The sequence below is a fragment of the Bos javanicus genome, chromosome 21, assembly GCF_032452875.1.
Source record: "Bos javanicus breed banteng chromosome 21, ARS-OSU_banteng_1.0, whole genome shotgun sequence".
Classification (NCBI taxonomy): Eukaryota; Metazoa; Chordata; class Mammalia; order Artiodactyla; family Bovidae; genus Bos; species Bos javanicus.
Window position 1 is genome coordinate 16,190,622 of NC_083888.1, and position 16,098 is coordinate 16,206,719.

At 44.7% G+C, this 16,098-nt stretch overlaps 1 non-coding gene across 1 annotated transcript; it reads right to left on the reverse strand.

Annotated features, from left to right (window-relative positions):
• Positions 1 to 10,070: 10,070 nt before the first annotated feature.
• Positions 10,071 to 10,142, reverse strand: TRNAC-GCA (transfer RNA cysteine (anticodon GCA)). Its single transcript has one exon. It is a non-coding gene; the product is annotated as a tRNA-Cys (tRNA).
• Positions 10,143 to 16,098: the final 5,956 nt, after the last annotated feature.

A 16,098-nucleotide genomic window follows, 5' to 3' on the forward strand; every position in this document is an offset into this window, starting at 1 on the left:
ATCTCATGTCAGAATTGAATTTTGCCACAGTATAACAGAAAACCTAAAATAACTGTGAATTTTAAACAGATAGAAGTTTGTTTCTTTCTTAACTTAATCTAAAGTTAAGTAATCTATGACTCGTTGGCAACTCCACAGTTATGAGGATTATGGGCTCCTGTACTTCCATTCTGCCATCCTTAATGCTTGGTTTCCATTTGCTGAGCCCTCGTGATTCAGGATGGCTGCTGGAGCTCCAACTGTCACATCTATCTTTCAGACAGCAGGAAGGAATAAGAGTAGAAGAGCAGGTGTGTGCCTCCCGGCCGCATTAGCTCCACTGAAGCAGGCTGTAAAAGTTCCACATAATACGTCCATTTACATTTTATGTAGACACTTATATGGGTACACTGCCTCTCCAAACAGAGTCGTGGTTCTTTTATCAAGAAAGAGGGAACAAATTCTTGGTGTCAGCCAACAGTCTTGGCTCACACCTTTTTTCCCGACCTGGCAATGCCACCTGTCCAGTACTCCAGTAGTTCAAAATCTAACATCTTAGAAATTCTGAGATGATGTGCAGAATTCAATACATATTTGTGAATAGATGGCTAAACTCTTGGTTCTTCTACCTCACTGGATGATAGTCTGGTGATAGTTTCCTCTGGTGATTCCTCCTCACTTCCCAGATGTCCAAATAATTGGAGTGCTTGGGAAGTGAGTGAAGATAGACAAAACCTCTTCCCTAAATATGCTCGGATCTACGTGATTTCATCCAGGGCCAAGCCTTATATTCACATAAACACTGGCAGCTCTCGATCTGTCGTCCCACCAAACTTCTCCAGGAACTTCAGGCCTACAGGTGCATCTGCTTACTCAATGGCTGGGCTTGGATTCTAGGGACACCTCAACTTGGCATGCCCCCTCCCCCATGAGCTCCTGATGCATTACCTTGCAAAAGACATTTTGCTCCTTCAGGGGGCTTCCCCATCGCAGGAAAGGATAATTCAATATTTTGCTCGAATGAAAAATCTTGGCACCATTCTGTTTTACCCCACCTCTAAATCTGTGTCCAATCTGAGTGATTCCTACCACTTTTTCTGCCAGGCTTATCCAAACCACCATCATTTCTCCTCCCCTGAGCCATCTCAGCAGCCCCTCAAAGCATCTTCCATCTCTGCTCCCTAGAGTCCATTCTCAACACAGCAGCTGGAGGGGGATTTTTATTTATTTATCTTTTTAAACAGGTATACTAGCATATATGAGCTCCTCAGTGGCTCAGATGGTAAAGAATCCACCTGCAATGCAGGAGACCTGGGTTTGATCTCTGGGTCGAGAAGATCCCCTGGAGAAGGGAATGGCCACCCATTCCAGTATTCTTGCCTGGGAAATCCCTTGGACAGAGGAGCCTGGTAAGCTACAGTCCATGGGGTTGCAAAGAGTTGGACAAGGTAGAGCGAATAAGTGAGAGAGAGCTTGACGGACAAGCAGCCATGACCCCTGGGAACTGGCCGTGCATGCACAGCTAGGCTGTGCTGTTTTCCAGTTGAAGGTAAATAATTGGCAGAACATCACCATCAGACAAGGTCTCTCTGTGATCGCACTGTGTCAAGACAAAAACAAGACCATAATCACATCTGAACACTGCAAAACATGAGCACCATCCAAGCCACAAAATACTCAAATCTGTGTCTCCTGGTTAATAGGAGTGACCTCTGTTTCTTTATGACTTACAGCTTTGGCCTCCACCTGGTCTCCTTCCTTTTAGATAAGGTTTACTAAGATACACCATCATGGACTCATCACTGCTTTCTGACAGCACACAATTCAGACCAATGCCCCCACTTCCCCGGGCTCTCTCCCAAACTACCCAGCCAAAGCCCAAATCCTACTCTAGGTTCCACCTAACACCCTTGGGCCGAGATGCCCTCTGTTCTCCCATGGTATGTGGGCTCCCTTATTGCAACAAGTAATAGACTCAACTTGTTCATCTATAGGTATTCCTGATTGACCATGCAAATACACAAATATTGGCAGTACCGCCCCCACCCCACACACACTTTACTTGGCATGGGGGTATCTAACTGGCTGCCTTCTCTCCCAGGGTGTAAATTCCCTGAGAACAAGGGTTTGTAGTCACTGCTCCATTTCTAGACCTAAAGAGTGCCTGCACTATAGTAGGCTCTCCATACATCTGTACTGAATGAATTCAGAATGAATTGAATGTAGCTTTAGCAGCAGTATTAGCCACCATTAAGTCAGTGGTTTCTGATCTCAGTGTTGGATAAATTCAATCAGGCCTTGCATTTTTGGTCAAGCTCCCCCAGAATGGAACTCCTGGTCAGGTGGGCCCCACCTAGGGCAAGGCTGTGGCAAGAGATGGCTTTGTCAGCTTTGGTTCCCAAGGGAGGGGCCGGGAGGCAGTGACGGCCCTTCTAGGGGAGCAGCGGGGATCAAGGTCACTGATGAGTCATCGTTTCAGCTCTGGGAGTACAAAGGAGCTGGGCAGGGCTGGGGCTGGCAGGACAGAGGCTGCAGGAGGCGGGACAGCATCCTGCCCTCACTGGTGGCAGTGTGGGAATGCATGAGGAAGAAGGACTCTGGGTTTCCTGTTCCTTCCAACCCAAGATGCTGTAGCCATTTGGCAATCTCCATTCAGCAGTGCCCATAAAGCCCACAAAATTGATGCTTTTGAACTGTGGTACTGGAGAAGACTCTTGAGAGTCCCTTGAACTGCAAGGAAATCAAACCAGTCAATCCTAAAGGAAATCAACTGTGAATATTCATTGGAAGGACTAATGCTGAAGCTGAAACTCCAATACTTTGGCCACCTGATGCAAAGAGGTGACTCACTGGAAAAGACCCTGATGCTGGGAAACACTGAAGGCAGGAGGAGAAGGGGGCGACGGAGGATGAGATGCTTGGATGGCATCACTGACTCATGGACATGAGTTTAAGCAAGCTCAGGGAGCTGGTGATGGACAAGGAAGCCTGGCAGGCTGCAGTTCATGGGGTCGCAAAGAGTCGGACACGATTGAGCGACTGAACAACAACAGATGAAGCCCATTTCTCACAGGCACTCTCCCTACACTGCCGGAAAAGCCCCTTTTCCTTAATAGAGTGGGACATTGACGCTTCTGTATCAAGCAGTGCATCCTGGCAGTGTGGGAAGGGCAAAGGGAGGAATGCCTTTGGTCAGTGGGCACATGCAGAGACACTGGGGAAGAGGTTCAGACATCCAGGCACCAGCAAAGGAGAAGCCAGGCGGAGGGGCTGGGAATGAACCGAAGGAAGGAAGAGAAGAGAACATTTCAGAACAAACGCCTCCTTTGAGAAACGTTGGCTGGGGCCTTAAACCCACTCCTTTCCTTCTCTCAAACCAGAGGCAAAACACAGTATGCAACAATGGTTCATAAACAACTGTTGAAGATGCAAAGCAGTGTGCACAGCGTGCTATCTCTGGGCCTGAAGTGGGAGGAATCAGAAAGGGCGCTTGTCCATGCATGGATGCAAATAAAGATGCTCTGGGAGGACTTGGAAAAAGGAGCCCAGTGGGTGAGGAGGGGAGGTGGGGCTGGTGCGGGGTAGAAGTGTTGACAGTCCTGGAGAGTTAGAGAGTTTGATTTCTGAGCCGTGGGAATCTATCGCCTCTCCAAAAATATCATTTAAAAACTAGTCTTGGGCTTCGAAATGAAATAGAGCCACGTGTTTCTATGCTCAGATTAGGATGGGAGAAAAAGTGTTAGTCACTCAGTCATGTCCAATGCTTTGTGACCCTATGGACTATAGACCTCCAGACTCCTCTGTCCATGGGCTCCTCCAGGCAAGAATACTGGAGTGGGTTGTCATGCCCTCCTCCAGGGGATCTTTCCAACCCAGGGAGAGAACCTGGGTCTTCATCATTGCAGGCAGATTCTTTGCCATTTGAGCCACCAGGGAAGCCCCAGGATGGGAGAAGGGTAAAGGAGATTTGTACCCTAGGTATATGGCCTGGAATCAGGTTTTCTTTGTATGATAAAGAATCATGTTTAACAAGAAGGGAGAAAGAAAAGAAGGGAGGGAGGGAAGGAAAAACAGCATTTGGAGATTGCAGACTCAGCTGGGCTTGTATCCTGGCTCTGCTACTTATTGTGTGACCATAAGCAGGATATTTTGCCTCATCTGAGCCTCAGACTCTCCATCAGTTAAGTGGGAACAGTACTGTTAGCACTGCTGCTTGTTCCTACTATAGCAAGGGTGCTTGCTGTGCCGTGCCATGCTAAGTCGCTTCAGTTGTGTCCAATTCTTTGCGACCCTATGGACTGTAGCCCACCAGGCTTCTCTGTCCGTGGGATTGTCCAGGCAAGAATACTGGAGTGGGTTGCCATTTCCGACCCCGGGATCGAACCCAGGTCTCCTGCGGCTCCCACATTGTAGGCGGATTCTTTACCGATGAGCCAGACGGGAAGCACACATAGGGAACTTAAAAGGGTTCAGTTAAGAAGAAAAATCTGTGAGGAGCACCTAGCCCAGAGTCTTGGCCCTAATAAACCATCAATGATTAGCAGCTGGGATTTGTCAAATGCTGAGAGATATTCCTGGGTGACTTACCCTAAGTATTAAATTAATTGTAATTATCATTCAGTAATACTAAACTCTGCAGGTGGTCTCTGGTGACTCCCCAGCTGGATAGGTGTGAGCCCTGGACCTCTCACTGGGCACCCCTGAAAATCTGTTCCATTTAGGGGTCTGATCCCTCCCAGTTATTTGGATGGGGGCCTTCCACCCCTCAGGACCTCTCTCAAACATGCACATAAGCAGTGCAGGGTGTGGCCAGGACTGGACTGCAGGATTCCTGAGTCTGACTCCAGAAAAGCTTCCCCAGGAAAACAGCCAGTGTGCCCTGTGGGATTTTATTCCACACTCAAATGAGTCCCTGCATAGCTGAGTGGGAGTGGCCTGTAGAAGTTGTTTAAAAGCTGCAGGCTTTGTTCATCGGTGTGCTGATTTGAAAAATGTCGATCAAGCACCCAGCAGGTTCTAGAACAACGCTGGGAGCTGAGTAAATCTGAAGGGAGATGGGGCACAGAGGTCAATAAATCATTGTACTTGTCCTTAAAAATAGCACAAACCAGACCCAATGGGGGCAGAAAATGCACACATTGCAAAATGAACCTGACAATTCCACAGAGATTCAAATGAAAGGCTGTGGCAGAGCTGAGGAGGGGAAGATGGTTTTTGGAGACCGTGTTTGCCCCTTACAGATGTGAGAGTTGGATCATAAAGAAGGCTGAGCAGTGAAGAACTGATGCTTTCAAACTGTGGTGCTGGAGAAGACTCCTGAGAATCCCTTGGACCATGAGGAGATCAAACCAGTCAATCCTAAAGGAAATCAACCCTGAATATTCATTGGAAGGACTGATGCTGAAATTCCAATTCCACCACCACCTGATGCGAAGAGCTGACTCACTGGAAAGGACCCTGATGCTGGGAAAGATTGAAGGCAAAAGGAGAAGGGGACGGCAGAAGATGAGCTGGTTAGATAGCATCACCGACTCAATGGACATGAATCTGAGCAAATTCCGGAGACAGTGGAGGACAGAGGAGCCTAGCTAGTATAGTCCATGGGGTCATGAAGAGTTGGACAACAAGAGGCTGAACAACATTTGCCCTGGGCTGGCGGAGTGAGGAAAATTCTACAGGGCAGAGAAAGCTTCCCAAGGTATAAAGGCCTGACATGAAAAAACTTTGGAGAGAGATTTCAGAAAAAAAGAGGAGCCCCAGGAGGAGTTTGTGGGAGGGCAGGGAGAAGGGAGATGGGTGGTGGAGGGAAAGGAGAAAGCACCAGAAGGCAGGGAAGAGTGTGACTAACTCCCAATTAACTGTCTTGCATCAGAGTCTACTCAGGCCCATAACAATGAAAATTCAGGACAGGAAAAACCAGGCATGAGAGCGGATAAACTGTTCATGTGTATTCACACAAAGGGTTACTGCACAGCACTTAAAGGCAATGAGGTATCTTTATGTGTTAATATGGATACATCTGGAGAACATGATGTTGAGTGAGAAAAGCAATCTACAAATGGATACATAGGTGCAATCACATTTATGTATATTATAAAATCTTCCAAAGCAATGCTATAAAGTATATAGTGTTTGCACATTATTGTTTATACTATGTAAATATAGAAACACCATGTATGCATATACACACAATATGCTTTGGGATAACAAAATGTTTTGAGAACCTCAATGATGTGGAAGGTTTTCTGGGAAAATACAAGTTATTAAAAATACCTTAAAGAGGTATAGAAAACAGAAAGGACTCAATGACAACAAAAGGGGTTTAAAAAGTTATTAAAAAGGATCAATCCACTAGGAAAATAGAATATATATACCAAACAACAGACCCTTAAGATAGGTAGAGTAAAAACTGATAGACTTGGAGGGAGAGACAGACAAATCAATTATAGTTGAGGACTTCAACCCTTCCCTCTCAGCAACTTACAGAACTACTAGCATTCTTGGGACTTCCCTCATGGTCCAGTGGATAAGGCTCCAAGCTCTCAATGCAGGGGTCCCCGGTTCAATCACTGGTCCGGGAACTAGAGCCCACACTCAACTAGAGATCCCACCTGCCACAACTAAAATCCACCACAGCCAAATAAATAAATGAATTAAAAATACATGTTAAAAAAGAATTACTAGATACCTGGAGAATTCCATGGACAGAGGAATCTGGCAGGATGCAGGCCATGGGGTCACAAAGAGATGGACATGACTTAGTGATTCACAACAACTACAGTTGTAATCAGCCTTAAAATCAGAGATACAGGAGGTCTGAACAGCATAATCAATCATCAGGCTCTAATTCACAGTTATAAAACATTCCACCCACCATCAAAATACAAGTTCTTTTTCAAGTGCCCAAGATACATTCACCAAGATATATGATCTCCTGAGACATAAAATAAACCTCAATAATTTTTTTAAAAAACAAAATCACTTTAATAAAAACATAGATAAATAAAATGAAATCACACAATGTTCTCTGACCATAATGGAATCAAACTAGAAATTAATAACAGACAATTAGAATATTTCTGTACATGTAGGAATTAAACAACTCAGTTCCAAAAAACCATGGATCAAAAAAGAAGCCTTCCCCTGGGGGGTTCAGCGGGGGGTGGGGGGTGGGGCGGGGAAATAGAACACACACAGACACACACACACACACACACAATCTCAATAAGACATCTTTTCAATATTAAAGTCCACAGAAGTCCAGATCAGATCAGATCAGTCGCTCAGTCGTGTCCGACTCTTTGCGACCCCATGAATCGCAGCATGCCAGGCCTCACTGTTCATCACCAACCCCCAGAGTTCACTCAGACTCACGTCCATCGAGTCAGTGATGCCATCCAGTCATCTCATCCTCTGCCGTCCCCTTCTCCCTCTGCCCCCAATCCCTCCCAGCATCAGAGTCTTTTCCAATGAGTCAACTCTTCTCATGAGGTGGTCAAAGTACTGGAGTTTCAGCTTTAGCATCAGTCCTTCCAAAGAAATCCCAGGGCTGATCTCCTTCAGAATGGACTGGTTGGATCTCCTTGCAGTCCAAGGGACTCTCAAGAGTCTTCTCCAACACCACAGTTCAAAAGCATCAATTCTTCAGTGCTCAGCCTTCTTCACAGTCCAACCCTCACATCCATACATGACTACTGGAAAAACCATAGCCTTGACTAGACGGACCTTTGTTCGCAAAGTAATGTCTCTGCTTTTGAATATGCTATCTACGTTGGTCATAACTTTCCTTCCAAGGAGTAAGCACCTTTTAATTTCATGGCTGCAGTCACCATCTGCAGTGATTTTGGAGCCCAGAAAAAGAAAGTCTGACACTGTTTCCACTGTTTTCCCATCTATTTGCCATGAAGTGATGGGACCAGATGCCATGATCTTCGTTTTCTGAATGTTGAGCTTTAAGCCAACTTTTTCACTCTCCTCTTCCACTTTCATCAAGAGGCTCTTTAGTTCCTCTTCACTTTCTGCCATAAGGGTGGTATCATCTGCATATCTGAGGTTATTGATATTTCTCCTGGCAATCTTGATTCCAGCTTGTGTTTCTTCCAGCCCAGAGTTTCTCATGATGTACTCTGCATATAAGTTAAATAAACAGGGTGACAATATACAGCCTTGACGAACTCCTTTTCCTATTTGGAACCAGTCTGTTGTTCCATGTCCAGTTCTAACTGTTGCTTCCTGACCTGCATACACATTTCTCAAGAGGCAGATCAGGTGGTCTGGTATTCCCATCTCTTTCAGAATTGTCCACAGTTTATTGTGATCCACACAGTCAAAGGCTTTGGCATAGTCAAGAAAGCAGAAATAGATGTTTTTCTGGAACTCTCTTGCTTCTTCCATGATCCAGCAGATGTCGGTAATTTGATCTCTGGTTCCTCTGCCTTTTGTAAAACCAGCTTGAACATCAGGAAGTTCATGGTTCACATATTGCTGAAGCCTGGCTTGGAGAATTTTGAGCATTACTTTACTAGCGTGTGAGATGAGTGCAATTGTGTGGTAGTTTGAGCATTCTTTGGCATTGCCTTTCTTTGGGATTGGGATGAAAACTGACCTTTTCCAGTCCTGTGGTCACTGCTGAGTTTTCCAAATTTGCTGGCATATTGAGTGTAGCACTTTCACAGCATCATCTTTCAGGATTTGGAATAGCTCAACTGGAATTCTATCACCTCCACTAGCTTTGTTCGTAGTGATGCTTTCTAAGGCCCACTTGACTTCACATTCCAGGATGTCTGGCTCTAGGTCAGTGATCACACCATCATGATTATCTGGGTCGTGAAGATCTTTTTTGTACAGTTCTTCTGTGTATTCTTGCCATCTCTTCTTAATATCTTCTTCTGTTAGGTCCTTACCATTTCTGTCCTTTATCGAGCTCATCTTTGCATGAAATGTTCCTTTGGTATCTCTGATTTTCTTGAAGAGATCTCTAGTCTTTCCCATTCTGTTGTTTTCCTCTATTTCTTTGCATTGATCACTGAAGAAGGCTTTCTTATTCCCTGTAAAACTATTGTAAGCAGAGAAAACGAGGTCTTAATAAGAAGCTTTCTGGCATAATGAAAAGAGGATTGAATTTCACACACACCAGCTAGTAAATGCCTCATGTTTTCTCCTCACAGGAGCAGAGCAGGTCTTCAGGAAGCTGACATGTGGCTGGACTGACTGTCTACTACATTCACTTCTTCCCACATAATTTCTTCCTGACTCTCCTCTAAGGTCAGTGTGATACCTTTGAATTGCTTCCAGATGCACACTTGAGTTTGAGAGCAATTCTACTTTCTTGGTGTTTTTCTTTTTTACACAGGACATAGCTGAGAACTGTCTGTAAACTGAAGTTTTTCATGGCATCATTGTATTAAGACTGGGTCATGGAGAATGAATAAAGCACACTCTATTAAACCTTATAGGACTGAATGAAAACAAAAAATACAATGTATCAAAATGTGTTGGGATGACACAAAAGCAGTGCGGAGAGAGATGCTTTCAGCAATGAATGCTTATATTAGAAATGAGGAAAAGTCTCAAGTTAATAACCTAAGCGTCTACCTCAGGAGTCTAGAAAAAGAAAAGCAAAATAAACCCAAAACAAGAAGAAGGAAGGCATAAAGACAAAAGCAGAAATCAATGATATGGAAAATAGAGGAAATCAATGAAACAAAAATCTGGTTCATGGGGAAAAGATCAGTACAACTGATAAGGCTGTAGGAAGACTGATGAAGCAGAAAAAGACATAAATTAACAATAAAAAGAATTAAATAGAGGATATCACTACAGATTCTGTCAATTTTTTGTCATTCAATAGGGTAACAAACTCTCTACCCCCCTTTGTTAAAAGAAAAAAAAAGGGCGATGATTTTCCAAAAATCAATGTAGAGTGTTACAGAAATAAACATTAAAATGTTAAGTGAAGTGAAGTGAAGGGAAGCTCAGTCATGTCCAACTTTTTGCGACCCCACAGACTGTAGTCTACCATGCTCCTCAACCCGTGGGATTCTCTAGGCAAGAATACTGGAGTGGGTTGCCATTTCCTTCTCCAGGAGGTCTTCCCAACCCAGGGATCGAACCCGGGTCTCCTGCATTGCAGGCAGACGCTTTACCATCTGAGCCACCAGGGAAGCTCAAATAATAATAATTCAAATAATTAATTAAATAATTAAAGTGTTAAAGAAATAATTATCACAGAAGTTATAATGCTTGTTTGAGGCTCCAGAATAACAACAACTTAAAAAAATCACTGATATCATCCTTATAGGATACATGCCTCGGTGTGCCTGTGAACACAAATTTTAATTTTTTAGTGCCAAACAAGTCCAAGATAAAAAGATTTTGCATAATGGCAGTGCTATATAATACAAGGTGCTTGTTGGCATATGTCATCTTTAAACTGCATCCACAATCTATAATTCTTTTGTAACATACAATAGAGTAACAAACTCTTTGTTTTTCTCTTTTAAAAATGAGGGGGCACTACAGATCTTTTCGGAGAAGGCAATGCCCTCCTCCAGGGGATCTTGCGACAGAGGGATCAAACCCGGATCTCTTACATCTCCTGCATTGGCAGGTGGGTTCTTTACCGCTAGCGCCACCTAGCCCAGAGAGATTCCCTGTGCATTTTGGCCACTGGGGAAGCCCAACTGAGGTATAGTTGATTTCCAATATTGTGTTAGTTTCAGGTATACGACAATGTGATTCAGTATACAAACAAACATTCAGCATACATACTTTTATGATATGTATGCATATGCATACACACATATGTAAATACATATATGTATGTACTTTTTCAGATTCTTTTCCATGACAGGATGCTAAAAGATACTGAATATCTGCTCTACAGTAAATCCTTATTCCTGATTTTTTAAAAATTGCTAACGAAAGAAAATCTCCTTAACCTGATCAGGTGAGGAACTATCCCCAGCTCTTCATGACATGAACTTTGGTTGGGAAAATATCAACTTTGGGACTGTTTGGTAGGACCAGTGTGGGTAGGTGTGGGGACCAATCACAGGCAAGGATTCAGAGCAGGGGCTGGCCGGAAAGAGGTGCGTCACAGGAGAGGAACTTAACGTTGGCTTTTGCCATGAAGATAGGAGAGAAATTGAAAGTGACTCCGAGGTTCAGAGGGTGAATCAATGACCAGTTTCAGACTCAGAAACGGAGTAGAGGAGGAAGAGCAGATTCGGGGGGTAGGGAAGAAAATTCCTGATTCTGTCCATCTGTCTGTAACCCCACAGGTGCTGCAAAGTGTGGAGAAATACTATCTCCTCAAAGAGCCCCCATTGCTTTAGACTCAAGGTCTTCTAACACCCAGGGGATTTTTTAAACCATGAGCAAAACTTAGATTAATCACACGTTCTCTAATAAATGCTAGAGTTTGAGAATATGGATTCTAAAGTCCAAGTGGCTGCTGGAGAAATCACAAAGTGTGGTCTTGCATCCCTTAAAAACAACTCTATGACACAAAAATTATTAGTATCATAATTATTGGGCTTCCCAGGTGGCGCTAATGGTAAAGAATCTGCCTGCCACTGCGGGAGATGCAGAAAATACAGGTTTGACTCCTGGGTCGGGAAGATTCCCCCCGAGTAGGAAGCCCATTCCATATTGTTACCTGGGCAATCCCACAGACAGAGGAGCCTGGTGGGCTACAGTCCATGGGGTCGCACGGAGTCTGACACAACTGAGCACGCACACATACACACACATCATCATTATCACTACCATCCCCTGCCCATGAACTAACAATAATGAGAGACAATCCTGCTTTTCCTGAGAAGAGCTTTCAAACTCAAAAGATAGGGAGGAAGAAGGAAAGAAATGCCCTTTTGCTTCAATCCTGGGGGACTGAGTAAGAGAACTAAGTATGTCGGGAACATTTTAGGGGTAAAGGGAAGGGTTCCAGGAGGACAGATGACAATGGGCTGGGGCAGCGGACCCCAGCCCCCAGTCCACGGCCACACAGCAGGAGGTGGGCAGCGGGACAGCTTCATCTGGCTCTCCCCACCCCCACTACTGCTGCATTTCCGCCTGCACCATCTCCCCACCACCACCAGACTCCATTCCCCATCCACTGAAAAACTGTCGTCCACAAGCCTGTTCCTGGTGCAGAGCACTGGGGACCCACTTGTCCCCAGATTTATACCTTAGTCATGGGTGGGGCTTCCCTGGTGGCTCAGATGGTAAAGCATCTGCCTGCAATGCAGGAGTCCCGGTTCCATCCCTGGGTCGGGAAGACCCCCTGGAGGAGGGAATGGCAACCCACTCTAGTATTCTTGCCTGGAGAATCCCATGATCAGAGGAGCCTGGTGGGCTGATGTTCATGGGGTCACAAAGAGTCGGACATGACTGAACGAACGACTAACACTTTTTTCACTTTAGGCATAGGTGATGTAACATTGAGAGCCTGTGAGCCTTAGAGAAACCACGTTTCTCTGGGGTACAAGAAATGACAGAGCAAAGTTTTCTTTACTTGAAGTTTGTCTAGGCTCGGGCGGCAGATTTAGAGTGGGATTCGGTTAGTGGAGGAAACAGGAGTAGGAGTTGGGGATGGAAGAGGCCTGGGGAATCGTGACTCATTCTCTAATATCAGAAAAGCAGAGGATAAGAAGAGATCCTCAAAGAGCCTAAAAAAACATTTACTGGCATTTATGCAGATACTTCTTGTTCTTTCAAAGTAGTTTACTTTCTATGATCTCATTTAATCTCCAACTTGTGAAGTTCCCTGCAAGCCCACCTTGGAAATTCTGGAGGCCCATATATAAGACTCCAGGCTTCACTGGTGGCTCAGTGGGTAAAAAATCCGCCTGCAGTGCAGGAGACCTGGCTTCAGTCCTTGGGTTGGGAAGATCCCCTGGAGAAGGAAATGGCAACCCACTCCAGTATTCTTGCCTGGAGAAATCTGAGGACAGAGGAGCCGGGCAGGCTATAGTCCATGGGGTTGCAAAGAGTCAGACACAACTTGAGACCACCATATGAGACTTCAGAAGGCCACTGAGCGCTCTGAATTTTAGAGACAGCATCTTCCCCCTGAGCACATTAAAATGTATCCATGAGCCACACTAAATGTAATTCATACAGAACCCAGGAAAGGCTGAAGGGAGTTGAAATTGACTAGCTGCTTAGGTTCCATTCTGTGGACATTTAAATACATATTCATATTGATATTTTTAAAGAGAAAAATTATTTTGGCCACACCACTTGGCATGTGGGATCTTTGTCCCCTGACCGGGGATCAAACCTGTACCCCTGCATCGGAAGTGTGGAGTCTTAACCACTGCACTGCTGCCTTTCTGTGTTTTAGAGTCCATGCATTTCCCCTGGTTTCCAACATGTCAGTAGGTCATTTAAACCTTCTCAACTTTAGTTAAGGAAACCAAATTGCCTTGTGGGTAAACCGTCCAGGAGCTCTAACATGCCAGCACAGGCTCCTGAAGCCCAGGGAATGTCCTGGCAGAACGTGACAAAGAATGTGGAGCTGAGGGTTGCAACATCAAACTTGGAAGGCTTATCTCAGGCAAGCAAACAAAATGGTGCTGTGGGCAAAATGAGTGGAGGGTGAGAGGCAAGGAGCTGGGGCTTTGGGTGGGGAAGTGGGTGATATATTCAGTAGCTTCCAGCCAACCCCAGGGGCTTCCCTTGTGGCTCAGCTGGTAAAGAGTCTGCCTGCGATGCAGGGGACCCAGGTTCGATCCCTGGGTCGGGAAGATCCACTGGAGGAGGGAACAGCTACCCACTTCAGTATTCTTGCCTGGAGAATTCTATGGACAGAGGAGGCTGGTGGGCTATAGTCCATGGGGTTGCAAAGAGTCAGACAGGACTGAATGATGAACACTTTTTCACTTTCCAGCCCCAGGGGAGCTTTGGCCCAATTCCTCAAACAATGGACAGGTTTCTTTTCCTGTGGGTGAGAAAGGCTCTTCTCCCACTTGACTGACACGGGTGTAGAGCAGAGTCTCCCAATGCCATGTCTGAGTGGAAGGAAAGGAGAGCCAGAGGCTCCATCATGCAGTTTGTAAAGTTTCTGAGCTCTTCCTTCAGATTCTGGCCTCCAGGTACACCGCGAGAGTCAGATTTCATCCAGGGAGTATCCTCGACTTTTCCCCAGAAGGCCTTCAGAGTGGTCTGGTGGCATTCAATCTACCACTCATATTTATCTTTCAGTTTACAGAACAGGTCTTATCACCTTTTCAATTACGCCTCCCAGGAAGGAATACTACCATAGACAGGACCTGGGCTAGGCTGGAGGCAATGAACGAAATGAAACAGAAATGGAAATTAACAGCTCAGAGCCCATTTGGGCATTGAGTGGTTTTACTTCATTTTATCTTAACTTGGTATTTTGCTTTTCAGTAATTACTGTTGAGCTGCTCATCTGTGGGCTCCATAGTTGAGCGATATTTGGTGTTTTGGGTACTTTTGTAAATGGTATATGTTTAAAATTTTCATTTTCTATTGGTCTGTTGCTCCCATGTGGAAATAAAATTGATTTTTTAAATGGACCTTTTCCTCCCATTGTCCCTTATAAATTCACTTATTAATTCTAACAGTTCACCTATAGATTTTTTGAATTTTCTAAGAATACAGCCTTATTCTCTGTGAATAATGGCTTTATTTCTTCCTGTCCAATCCTTATAGCTTTTCTTTCCTTTTCATGCTTTATTGAACTGCCCTGGAGTGTAACATTGTAGACAGAAATGGTGCTCTTGGCAACTTTGTTTCCTTTCTGACTTCCAGGGGAAAGCATTTGATACTTCACATTTAAGTGTACTGTTTGTAGGGTTTTTCCTTTTTGATGGTGAGAATTTCCCATTTTATTATTTTAAAAAGTATAGTTGATTTACAATATTATATTAGTTTCAGGTATATAGCATTGTGATTCAGTATTTTTGAAGGCTATACTCCACTATGTTATTACAAGATAGTGGCTATAATTCCCTGTGCTATACAATGTATCCTTGTTGCTTGTCTATTGTAGATATTATAGCTTGTATCTGTTAATCTCACACTTCTAATCTGTTCCTCATCCTTTCCCTCTCCCTTTGGTAACCACTATTTTGTTTTCTCTGTCTGTGAGTTTGTTTCTGTTTTACATTCACATACATTCATTTGTGTTATTTTTTAGATTCCACATATAAGTGGTATCATACAGTATTTCACTTTTCTCATACTGTTCTCTAGGTCCATCCGTGTTACTGTAAAGGTAGAATTTCATTTTTTTTTCCTTTTTAGTGGTTGGGTAGTATTTATTGTATATACATACCATCTTTATCCATTCACCTGTTGATAGGCTCTTGGATTGCTTCCATATCTTGGCACTAATAAACAATGCTGCTATGAACATGCATGTTTTTGAATGACTGTTTCCATTTTTCCCCCAAATATATACCTATGGGTGCGACTGCTATATCATATGGTAGCTCTATTTTTAATCTTATAAGGAATCTCTGCACTGTTTTCCATAGTGGCTGCACCAATTTACTCTCCAGGTTTTGTAGATACTCTGTATCACACCCTTCCTATGGACCATCTGGATGCTCTGCCTCAGACGTCCTTTCCTAGCTGTTGCTGCAAGAAGCCTCTTTTCACGGGCTCTGACTGCCGTCACACGCCTTGACAGCACCTTCCTTCACAGCTCCCATGTTATGCGACTCTAGTCTTGAGCCAGAGGGCTACCCCACTGATATGGAGGTGGGAGACTTTGTGATTCCCTGCTGGGTGTCCCCACAAGGGCAACTCTAGGCTGGTGGAGATGGAGCCAACTGATCAATTCTTCCCTTTTCCCCCCTCCTAGACAGACTGTGCTGAGAAGCGGGTGGCCCCACAGGGCTGTGCACATTAATAGGCAATGGCCAGCTGGCAATATACCCTTGTATTGGCTCTTTCTCCCTCCTGCCTCGCTTCGCCTCCCCTCCCTGCAGCACACTCTCCTTCCCACCGCCCCCCACCCCCAACATACACACTCTAGCTCCTTCAGATGGCCTCAGGCTTGGCTGTCTGGGAGGCTCAGACAGAGACAGTCCTAAGAGGTGTGACCCTAGAAAGCAGACAGATGTTTGGAGCTGGATTACTCAC